Below are 12861 nucleotides of genomic sequence, written 5' to 3' on the forward strand. Positions count from 1 at the left end.
ATCCTACTATACACTATCTATTAAACACTATTTAAAAAAATAACATTAATTCAATTTTAAGAAATTAAAATATTAAAATAAACCTCTTAAAAATAAATGTCTAAAAAATATATATTAAAGAAAAAAAAACACACAGTAAGAGAACATTAGAGTTTCCGATATGAGATAAGCTTTTCATTGCTGGTCGACAATAGCCTTTATTATTTTGTTTAATTTAAACTAATAATATATAACATTATATTGAAAGTTTCATGTAATATAAAATTTAAAGAATTAAAAGCAGTGATGAGATAGCATAATGGTAATGTTCAATGGGCATACGTCACAGAACTTGGCCTATATTCCATTTTGGCGGCTTAAGGGCAAGTAATCAACTACCTAATTTCAAATTTTCTTTTGCTTACTGTTTAAATGAATTCACAATCTTAATATTTTTTAATAATAAAAGAATGAAATACCATATTAATAGTCAGAGAATAATTTAATATAATGTAATCTTCAAAGCTTTGTTTCATATATACAGCAAGACCCGTCACTGAAACTCCTAAACTAAAATTTGACTGCTATTTATTGAGTATCTTTTTAATTTTTTCTTTTCAAAGATGGAGGATTGTTCAAAAGTTGATGAGATAAGTTGCAGACCTTTTTAATGTTGTTTTGCATTCTATTTCTTTCCCATCTAACGTAATAAATATTATTATAACTTTTCCACTCGTTTTTATATTAACATGTGAGTCTGGCAGAAAAGTAAATATATAAATTAAATGGTAAAAAAAATGATAAATTTAATACATTTTCTCTTATTGTTTAGCAGGTGATGGGTACATGCTGCATTTGTGAAAACATTTTGAATGAATAGGATAATTGCTCGCACCAGTGTTGTTTTAATAGTATTTTATTCGTGTAGACTATTTTGTATAATTTAAATTTGAAAATAAGTAGAAGATTATAAATATAGAGTCACGAATTCACAAATTGCAACACATTATATATATATACACATACATACATATATATATATATATATATATATATATATATATATATATATATATATATATATATATATATATATATATATATTTAAGTGGACGTTTATGGCCAAATTGAAATATTCAAATTTAAAAAATAAAACCCTAAAATTGAATATAAATTTAGAAATCGTCACATTATATTATAGAATATTTGGATGAAAACTACCTTTGATTTAAATAGGAAACAAAATTTGTTCAATTGTATCAATGTTACACCAAAAAAATGATAATTTTAGACGGTTTGAGATGTCATTTGTGGTAACTAAAAGTTGTGAGAAATTTTATTTTCAGCTATTAAAATAATTACCTGAAATATGTGTCAAAATCTTCTTACATTATTTTTTGTTAAACACCTTTAGTTGTCCTTATTTATTAGAGTTTTTCTAGTTTGATCCGTGTTCTTTTAAAATTTCTAATTGAGTCATAAATAGTGCCAATTTGAATCAATTGGCCCCTGCCGTTAATTTGGCTTAACGAGGTTAAGTTTTTGCTGAGATTGAAGGTTGATGTGTCAATTTTTTTACACGTGGCATACTGAAAATTAAATACGTGGAATTTGGTGATTAAAAAATATGAAAGGAATGTGCTTGTGAGATTGTGAACCTTGCACAGACTAGGTGGTGTTGTTCTTCTTCGTTGCGGTTGCACAAAGGTGGACATTGATGGAGAAAGGAGATCTTACAATTTGGATTTTCGCTTGATGGTTGTGAGACGCAGCGATGAAGATGATTGTGACTGCTGGTCCGATTTCGCCCAATCTTCATTAGGGTTTTTCAATCAACTAATCACCGTGCTGCTTTTTAAAAGAAAGAAACATCCAATGTGCCTCGTTTGCTACAAATTGAAATCAGCGTCTCTTTTTCTTAAAAGAAAATGAATGCTAGCCAAATGAAATCAATGTTTTCTCTCCCAGCCAAATGAATAAACGCCTTTCTTCTTTCTAAAAGCAAAATGAAAATGAATGCCCCCTGTGCACCGCTTCTCACCAGCAAAGAAAATTGAAATGCTTTTCTCTTCCAAAATTAAAATCATTGTGCACCACTTTTCTTTTGAATTACCGCTTCATTCTCAAAAGAAAAGAAAAGATGTGTTGCTCCAATTTTTTTCCTTCGCCGTAACGTTGTGTGCATTTTTTTTTAAATTGAAAATGATAATGTTGCTAAGTGGGTGGATCTAGAGAAGTTTCTTCTGCAATGGAGAAGTTTCTGCATCTTTGCGATTTCCGACTCTCTAGGTTTTTGGATTTGCAGGTGAATCTGGGTTTGATGATGAACGCGAGAATGAAGCTGCGCGATGAAGATGATTGTGGCTGCTGGTCCGATTTCGGCCAATCTTCATTAGGGTTTTTCTGTGATTGGGTTTTCCTTTGCAGGTTGAAGAAAATAGATGATGATGAGCTTAAGCACTAGTTACGTTGGCCATGGTGGCAATAGGTTGATGGTGCACGAGGAAGATGATGGTGGTTCTGCAGGATTGGGTTCTCTGGTTCTGGATGGGAAGATGATTTTTTTTATTTTTTAATCAAAATGTTAAAATGTTTTTAAATTCCACGTTGAGATATCTGAATGCGAGGTTTAAAAAATTTGCCACGTCAACTTCAAACTCCAACAAAAACTTAATTCCGTTAAGCCAAATTTAACGGTAGGAGCTCAATTGATTCAAATTAGCACTATTTAGGACTCATTTGGAAATTTTAAAAGAACGAACATCGAACTGGAAAAACTCTACATAAATAAGGAAAACTAAAGGTGTTTAACCTTATTTTGTTAATAACTGTCGATTTTTGTTGTTGTTGCAATAAATGCAAGCTGTTTAAAAACACTTATAATTACATCAATATATTTAGTATATGAAATTCGTTAAAATTTAATATTTATTAGCATATTAAAACTCCTATAAATATTTATATATTAACCAGTATTCACGTATCATAACTCAAACCAAGTTAACTATTAACCTAGAACAAATTACAGTAAAAAAAATATCTTAAATAATACAAATATAAAGTATCAAATAAATATGTTGATATATATAGCCACAAAAACAATATTTAATTATAAATTTAGTTTCTGGAATCATTATTATTTTTAAAATGTAATTAAAATTTAGATATCTAAAGTAAAATTTTATGATTTCTTTAATATTATAAAAACAAAAATTAAATATGACGAGTTACGTATTGTCAACAAAATGTATCCGTCGGCTTTATGACCAATGCAATCAATTTATTCTCTCACTTTGAAGAAAAGCATCACAAGATAGAACCAACATGACTCAAAAGTTTGAAGTTTGGAAGATGTAAAACAAAATTAAGCATGAGAACTTTTATTTATAATTTATTTTTTAAACTTTTTTATATAAAATTATCTATTAAATTATTATAATTAATTTTATTTGACTTTTATACTGTTTATCAATTCAAATTGTATTTATAGTTTATTTCATTCATTTTCATTATTCATCAAAAAGTTAAACATTAATCTCATTAACACTACAAGAATGATTGAGATTACTGACGGTCATAATTCGTCGGTAATGTATAAAATTCGTCGGTAATTAGCATTTACCGACGGCTTACCGACGGCCAAAATATCGTCGATAAAAACGTTGTCGGTAAAATTTATCGGCGGATTTTGGCCGTCGGTAATTACCGAAGGCTTTTGGTCGTCGGTAAAGCCTTCGGTAATTACCGAAGGATCTAGGCCTTCGGTAAATCCGTCGGTAAATGTCGCGACCTGATTCATCTTCTTCCTCTTCCTTCGTCGCTGTGTAATTTTTTTTTTCATTTCCACGAACTCCGCCACCAAAACGGCATCACGCTTCCAGCAAGCTTTGAAGAGGCAACCTTGGTCCAACAAGTTTGGAGATGGGGCTGGACACGCTGGTAACAAGGAGGGTGCACACGGAAGTTGAGCTTGCAAGGAGAATCCAGTAGCTTGATTGCAGGTCTAGCTTGAGGGTCCAGAAGAGGGCAGTGTATCCAACCCACGTACAACCTTCACGTTTCCAGCGTCCAACGTTGGGAGTGTCCAGCAACACTTGGAAGCACTTCACGGGCTGAAGGGGATTGAATGGAAGGGGGTGCATCAATTAGAAGAGGGGAGCGTCCTTGGAGAATTGCACGTCCACAAGAAGTGATCCAGCAGGCTACACGTCCAAGAATGCCACGGTCCAGCAGAGCAAGGGGCTTCCGCGGAGAAGGAAAGGCACGTATTGGGTTGCCACGTCTAGTGGTGGTGGAGAGAACGGTGGTAGAGAGAAATGAGAGGAGAAGTGTTTGCCACATATATTGGCACTGGATGCGAAGGTGGTTTCGAAAAATTCTGATTTTTTACCGACGGCCAAAAGCCTTCGGTAAATCCGTCGGTAATGCGCATGTCACTTACCGACTGCCCTAAGCCTTCGATAAATTCGTCGGTAATGCGCATGTCACTTACCGACGACCCAAAGCCTTCGGTAAATCCGTCGATAATACACATAAAAACACCGTCGGTAATTCCGTCGAAAATTAAGATATATCGACGAATATGGATCCGTCGAGAAAAATCCATCGGTAATATTAATATTTTTTGTAGTGTAATAGTTATGTAATTCAATAAAAAAAATCAAATAATAAAATATATATACTAACTAGAAATTAAGATAAAAAGATTGATACCCATAAATGAAATCTGTCAAAACTTAAAAAAGAAAACTCTGAAATAAAAGAAAAAAATGAGAGACAATGAATGAAATCAAGGTGAAATTACTTAGAAATAAAAAAAATAAAAACAAAAATTAATTATAAAATAATAAAAATAATTAATTATTCTCTATTTTTTTCTAAACAAAATTATAATTTATTGAAAAACAGTTTAAACTTATTAAATATCATTTCTAATACCAATAAAATTACTGATAATTTTGTCGTTAATTTTTTATCCTCCCGAGAGGATAAAAAATTAAGGTTTTTTTTATAAAATGTATCTAGGGATGACAATGGGTCGGGTCAGGCACGGATAATGCTACTCGTAACCCGACCCGACAAAAAAAAATTCACCCCTTACCCGACCCACTACCCGCACGGATACCCGCTTAAAAAATATCCGCGGGTATTTTAAAACCCGCGCATACCCGCAAATATTTAAAAAAAATATATTTTAATAAATTATTAAAATAATTTAAATAGAATTACAAAAAATATATAAAATATAATATAAATTAAACTAAATATAAATTTAAATTCAATTTTAATTAAATTTAATCTTATAAAATATAAATTAATGTTAATTTTAATTATATTTAACTTAATAAAATATAAATTAAATTTTTATTTTTATTTTTTGTGGGTAGCGGGCATCCGCAGGTACGGATAGTATAATACCCGCACCCGACCCGTTTATAAGCGGGTATTAAAATATCCGCTACCCGCGTGTTGCGGGTAATAAATATCCGCGGATATTAACTATCCGTCGCGGATTTTATCCGCGGATATCTGCGGGCGCATATTTTTTTAGCATCCCTAAATGTAACTTACTTGAGGGGCTAAAAACAAATTCTCTTAATAGTTTAGGGACTAAAAACATATTTAACCCTTTTGTTTTCTCAAATACAAAGTTATAAGTAATTTAATAGAATTATATTGAGCATTTATTTTTTTAAACACAATTTTATAATTAATTCAATAGAAGTATATTATTAAAAAATATTTGAAGTCTTTTTTCCTTAAACATAATTTTAATTCATTTAATAGAGAAATATTGGTACTAAAAAAATTAAGTCTTATTTTTTTAACCTAAAATAAGTCTTATTTTTTTAACCTAAAATAAGTGTTTTATACTTTCTTCATTCTTAAATCAACCATGTATAGAATCAAAATTTGTCACAAGAAGTACTTGTTAAAAAAAATGTGTGTGAATACCTAGTTTTGTTCAAATAGATGAACAAAGAGGTACGAAGTTAAGACAAAACAATAAAAATAAAATAATAAACTTAATATGAACTTTTTTTTTCTAAAAAAGAAAGGAGTTGTTTTTTTGTTTGTTTTTATTGTTGTTTTATTTCATTTTTCTTTATTTATTATTATCTTACTTTTATCTTTATCTTTATGGTTACTTTTCTATTTTATTGTGTTTTTATTTCTTTTTCTTTTATTTTATTTTTGTTTATTTATTTATTTATTTATTTTCGTTTCGTTTTATTTTTATTTTATTAAAGTTCCCTTTATTTTAATTAGCACTTATTTCTCTTCTTTTTTTAAAGAAATAAAATAAAATAAAAAATATTCTGAAATGTTAAACCTATAATATATAAGTATAATCGTGTCTAATGGTCTTGCTTTTAATGTAAGTAAAAAAAAAAGGAAAAAGAAAAATAAAAACGAAAACGAAAAATGGAGAATACGATCAACCACACTTTTAGAACCCTGTCGAGTACAACCGATTCCCTGCAGCAATGTGTATTATATGCATCGTATCGGGGTCTTTGTTCCTGCTGCTGTTGCTGGGAAGAGTCCCTGTACATGCAGGTGATCATCAAAGAGGAAATGTTGGGAGAATTGGTAATGCGCATGTCACTTACCGACTGCCCAAAGCCTTCGATAAATCCGTCGGTAATGCGCATGTCACTTACCGACGACCCAAAGCCTTCGGTAAATCCGTCGATAATACACATAAAAACACCGTCGGTAATTCCGTCGGAAATTAAGATATATCGACGGATATGGATCCGTCGAGAAAAATCCATCGGTAATATTAATATTTTTTGTTGTGTAATAGTTATGTAATTCAATAAAAAAAATCAAATAATAAAATATATATACTAACTAGAAATTAAGATAAAAAGATTGATACCCATAAATGAAATCTGTCAAAACTTAAAAAAGAAAACTCTGAAATAAAAGAAAAAAAATTACACACAATGAATGAAATCAAGGTGAAATTACTTAGAAATAAAAAAAATAAAAACGAAAACTAATTATAAAATAATAAAAATAATTAATTATTCTCTATTTTTTTCTAAACAAAATTATCATTTATTGAAAAACAGTTTAAACTTATTAAATATCATTTCTAATACCAATAAAATTACTGATAATTTTGTCGTTAATTTTTTATCCTCCCGAGAGGATAAAAAATTAAGGTTTTTTTTTATAAAATGTATCTAGGGATGACAATGGGTCGGGTCGGGCACGGATAATGCTACCCGTAACCCGACCCGACAAAAAAAAATCCACCCCTTACCCGACCCACTACCCGCACGGATACCCGCTTAAAAAATATCCGCGGGTATTTTAAAACCCGCGGATACCCGCAAATATTTAAAAAAAATATATTTTAATAAATTATTAAAATAATTTAAATAGAATTACAAAAAATATATAAAATATAATATAAATTAAACTAAATATAAATTTAAATTCAATTTTAATTAAATTTAATCTTATAAAATATAAATTAATGTTAATTTTAATTAAATTTAACTTAATAAAATATAAATTAAATTTTTATTTTATTTTTTGTGGGTAGCGGGCATCCGCAGGTACGGATAGTATAATACCTCCACCCGACCCGTTTATAAGCGGGTATTAAAATATCCGCTACCCGCGGGTTGCGGGTAATAAATATCCGCGGATATTAACTATCCGTCGCGGATTTTATCCGCGGATATCTGCGGGCGCATATTTTTTTAGCATCCCTAAATGTAACTTACTTGAGGGGCTAAAAACAAATTCTCTTAATAGTTTAGGGACTAAAAACATATTTAACCCTTTTTGTTTTCTCAAATACAAAGTTATAAGTAATTTAATAGAATTATATTGAGCATTTATTTTTTTAAACACAATTTTATAATTAATTCAATAGAAGTATATTATTAAAAAATATTTGAAGTCTTTTATCCTTAAACATAATTTTAATTCATTTAATAGAGAAATATTGGTACTAAAAAAATTAAGTCTTATTTTTTGAACCTAAAATAAGTCTTATTTTTTTAACCTAAAATAAGTGTTTTATACTTTCTTCATTCTTAAATCAACCATGTATAGAATCAAAATTTGTCACAAGAAGTACTTGTTAAAAAAAATGTGTGTGAATACCTAGTTTTGTTCAAATAGATGAACAAAGAGGTACGGAGTTAAGACAAAACAATAAAAATAAAATAATAAACTTAATATGAACTTTTTTTTTCTAAAAAAGAAAGGAGTTGTTTTTTTGTTTGCTTTTATTGTTGTTTTATTTCATTTTTCTTTATTTATTATTATCTTACTTTTATCTTTATCTTTATGGTTACTTTTCTATTTTATTGTGTTTTTATTTCTTTTTCTTTTATTTTATTTTTGTTTATTTATTTATTTATTTTCGTTTCGTTTTATTTTTATTTTATTAAAGTTCCCTTTATTTTAATTAGCACTTATTTCTCTTCTTTTTTTAAAGAAATAAAATAAAATAAAAAATATTCTGAAATGTTAAACCTATAATATATAAGTATAATCGTGTCTAATGGTCTTGCTTTTAATGTAAGTAAAAAAAAAAGGAAAAAGAAAAATAAAAACGAAAACGAAAAATGGAGAATACGGTCAACCACACTTTTAGAACCCTGTCGAGTACAACCGATTCCCTGCAGCAATGTGTATTATATGCATCGTATCGGGGTCTTTGTTCCTGCTGCTGTTGCTGGGAAGAGTTCCTGTACATGCAGGTGATCATCAAAGAGAAAATGTTGGGAGAATTGGTAATGCGCATGACACTTACCGACTGCCCAAAGCCTTCGTTAAATCCGTCGGTAATGCGCATGTCACTTACCGACGACCCAAAGCCTTCGGTAAATCCGTCGATAATACACATAAAAACACCGTCGGTAATTCCGTCGAAAATTAAGATATATCGACGGATATGGATCCGTCGGTAAAAATCCGTCGGTAATATTAATATTTTTTGTAGTGTAATAGTTATGTAATTCAATAAAAAAAATCAAATAATAAAATATATATACTAACTAGAAATTAAGATAAAAAGATTGATACCCATAAATAAAATCTGTCAAAACTTAAAAAAGAAAACTCTGAAATAAAAGAAAAAAAATTAGAGACAATGAATGAAATCAAGGTGAAATTACTTAGAAATAAAAAAAATAAAAACCAAAACTAATTATAAAATAATAAAAATAATTAATTATTCTCTATTTTTTTCTAAACAAAATTATAATTTATTGAAAAACAGTTTAAACTTATTAAATATCATTTCTAATACCAATAAAATTACTGATAATTTTGTCGTTAATTTTTTATCCTCCCGAGAGGATAAAAAATTAAGGTTTTTTTTATAAAATGTATCTAGGAATGACAATGGGTCGGGTCGGGCACGGATAATCCTACCCGTAACCCGACCCGACAAAAAAAAATCCACCCGGTTCCCGACCCACTACCCGCACGGATACCCGCTTAAAAAATATCCGCGGGTATTTTAAAACCCGCGGATACCCGCAAATATTTAAAAAAAATATATTTTAATAAATTATTAAAATAATTTAAATAGAATTACAAAAAATATATAAAATATAATATAAATTAAATTAAATATAAATTTAAATTCAATTTTAATTAAATTTAATCTTATAAAATATAAATTAATGTTAATTTTAATTAAATTTAACTTAATAAAATATAAATTAAATTTTTATTTTTATTTTTTGCAGGTAGCGGGCATCCGCAGGTACGGATAGTATAATACCCGCACCCGACCCGTTTATAAGCGGGTATTAAAATATCCGCTACCCGCGGGTTGCGGGTAATAAATATCCGCGGGTATTAACTATCCGTTGCGGATTTTATCCGCGGATATCTGCGGGCGCATATTTTTTTAGCATCCCTAAATGTAACTTACTTGAGGGGCTAAAAACAAATTCTCTTCATAGTTTAGGGACTAAAAACATATTTAACCCTTTTGTTTTCTCAAATACAAAGTTATAAGTAATTTAATAGAATTATATTAGCATTTATTTTTTTAAACACAATTTTATAATTAATTCAATAGAAGTATATTATTAAAAAATATTTGAAGTCTTTTTTCCTTAAACATAATTTTAATTCATTTAATAGAGAAATATTGGTACTAAAAAAATTAAGTCTTATTTTTTTAACCTAAAATAAGTCTTATTTTTTTAACCTAAAATAAGTGTTTTATACTTTCTTCATTCTTAAATCAACCATGTATAGAATCAAAATTTGTCACAAGAAGTACTTGTTAAAAAAAATGTGTATGAATACCTAGTTTTGTTCAAATAGATGAACAAAGAGGTACGGAGTTAAGACAAAACAATAAAAGTAAAATAATAAACTTAATATGAACTTTTTTTTTCTAAAAAAGAAAGGAGTTGTTTTTTTGTTTGTTTTTATTGTTGTTTTATTTCATTTTTCTTTATTTATTATTATCTTACTTTTATCTTTATCTTTATGGTTACTTTTCTATTTTATTGTGTTTTTATTTCTTTTTCTTTTATTTTATTTTTGTTTATTTATTTATTTATTTTCGTTTCGTTTTATTTTTATTTTATTAAAGTTCCCTTTATTTTAATTAGCACTTATTTCTCTTCTTTTTTTAAAGAAATAAAATAAAATAAAAAATATTCTGAAATGTTAAACCTATAATATATAAGTATAATCGTGTCTAATGGTCTTGCTTTTAATGTAAGTAAAAAAAAAAGGAAAAAGAAAAATAAAAACGAAAACGAAAAATGGAGAATACGGTCAACCACACTTTTAGAACCCTGTCGAGTACAACCGATTCCCTGCAGCAATGTGTATTATATGCATCGTATCGGGGTCTTTGTTCCTGCTGCTGTTGCTGGGAAGAGTCCCTGTACTTGCAGGTGATCATCAAAGAGGAAATGCTGGGAGAATTGGTAATGCGCATGTCACTTACCGACTGCCCAAAGCCTTCGTTAAATCCGTCGGTAATGCGCATGTCACTTACCGACGACCCAAAGCCTTCGGTAAATCCGTCGATAATACACATAAAAACACCGTCGGTAATTCCGTCGAAAATTAAGATATATCGACGGATATGGATCCGTCGGTAAAAATCCGTCGGTAATATTAATATTTTTTGTAGTGTAATAGTTATGTAATTCAATAAAAAAAAATCAAATAATAAAATATATATACTAACTAGAAATTAAGATAAAAAGATTGATACCCATAAATGAAATCTGTCAAAACTTAAAAAAGAAAACTCTGAAATAAAAGAAAAAAAATTACAGACAATGAATGAAATCAAGGTGAAATTACTTAGAAATAAAAAAAAATAAAAACCAAAACTAATTATAAAATAATAAAAATAATTAATTATTCTCTATTTTTTTCTAAACAAAATTATAATTTATTGAAAAACAGTTTAAACTTATTAAATATCATTTCTAATACCAATAAAATTACTGATAATTTTGTCGTTAATTTTTTATCCTCCCGAGAGGATAAAAAATTAAGGTTTTTTTTATAAAATGTATCTAGGGATGACAATGGGTCGGGTCGGGCACGGATAATGCTGCCCGTAACCCGACCCGACAAAAAAAAAATCCACCCAGTTCCCGACCCACTACCCGCACGGATACCCGCTTAAAAAATATCCGCGGGTATTTTAAAACCCGCGGATACCCGCAAATATTTAAAAAAAATATATTTTAATAAATTATTAAAATAATTTAAATAGAATTACAAAAAATATATAAAATATAATATAAAGGTTTAATACATAATTTGGTCCCTGCTTTTGGGGGTTTTGTTCAAAATGATCCCACCTTTTGAGAAAGTTCAGTAAGGTCCCATATTTTGGTTTAAAATGTTCAATTCGGTCCTTTTCGTGGACGGCGTTAGAAACTTAACGGTGGTGGTGCCACTGTGGCGAAATTTGAGTGAGCTGTTATACTTTGATGGTTACGTGGCACTGTAAATTGGGGAAATATCCTAAATTGGGGACCCTAAAGTGGAAATTAGAATCAGAAGCCCTAAATTGGGGGAAAATCCCTAATCTTCTCCTGCTTCTTCTTCATCTCTACTCCCTGCAACCTCATCCAGACTAGACACACCTTCTTCACATTCCGAACCAGCACTGCAGCAACTGCGGTTAACACTCTTCTTCTACTTCTTTTTCTCCTTCGCTAGACGATTGATTTCAGTTTTTGCTTGGTTTGGCAGCCACTCCACGGTATTGCTAGCTTTGTCAAAGCCCAACATATCTTGCAAACCAAAAAACCTCCTTGCAACATTAAGGGAAAGTCTCATCCTCCTATCTCTCAGTCCCCTGTGATGCTGTTGGAGAGAATTATGAGAAAGACTAACCGCTTGAGGGTCGGGGTTTTGATATTGGGGATTTTTCCCCAATTTAGGGTTTAGGATTATTAAAACTTTAGGGTTTTCCCCAATTTAGGATATTTCCCCAATTTACAATGCCACGTAACCATTAAAACATAACAGCTCACTCAAATTTCGCCACCGTAGCACCACCACAGTTAAGTTTCTAACGCCGTCTACGAAAAGGACCGAATTGAACATTTTAAACCAAAATATGGGACTTTACTGAACTTTTTCAAAAGATAGGACCATTTTGAACAAAACCACCAAAAGTAGGGACCAAATTATGTATTAAACCTAATATAAATTAAATTAAATATAAATTTAAATTCAATTTTAATTAAATTTAATCTTATAAAATATAAATTAATGTTAATTTTAACTTAATAAAATATAAATTAAATTTTTATTTTTATTTTTTGCGGGTAGCGGGCATCCGCAGGTATGGATAGTATAATACCCGCACCCGACCCGTTTATAAGCGGGTATTAAAATATCCGC

This window comes from Vigna umbellata, chromosome 3 (assembly GCF_029865625.1).
Source record: "Vigna umbellata cultivar VRB3 chromosome 3, Vumbellata_1.0, whole genome shotgun sequence".
In the NCBI taxonomy this organism is placed as follows: Eukaryota; Viridiplantae; Streptophyta; class Magnoliopsida; order Fabales; family Fabaceae; genus Vigna; species Vigna umbellata.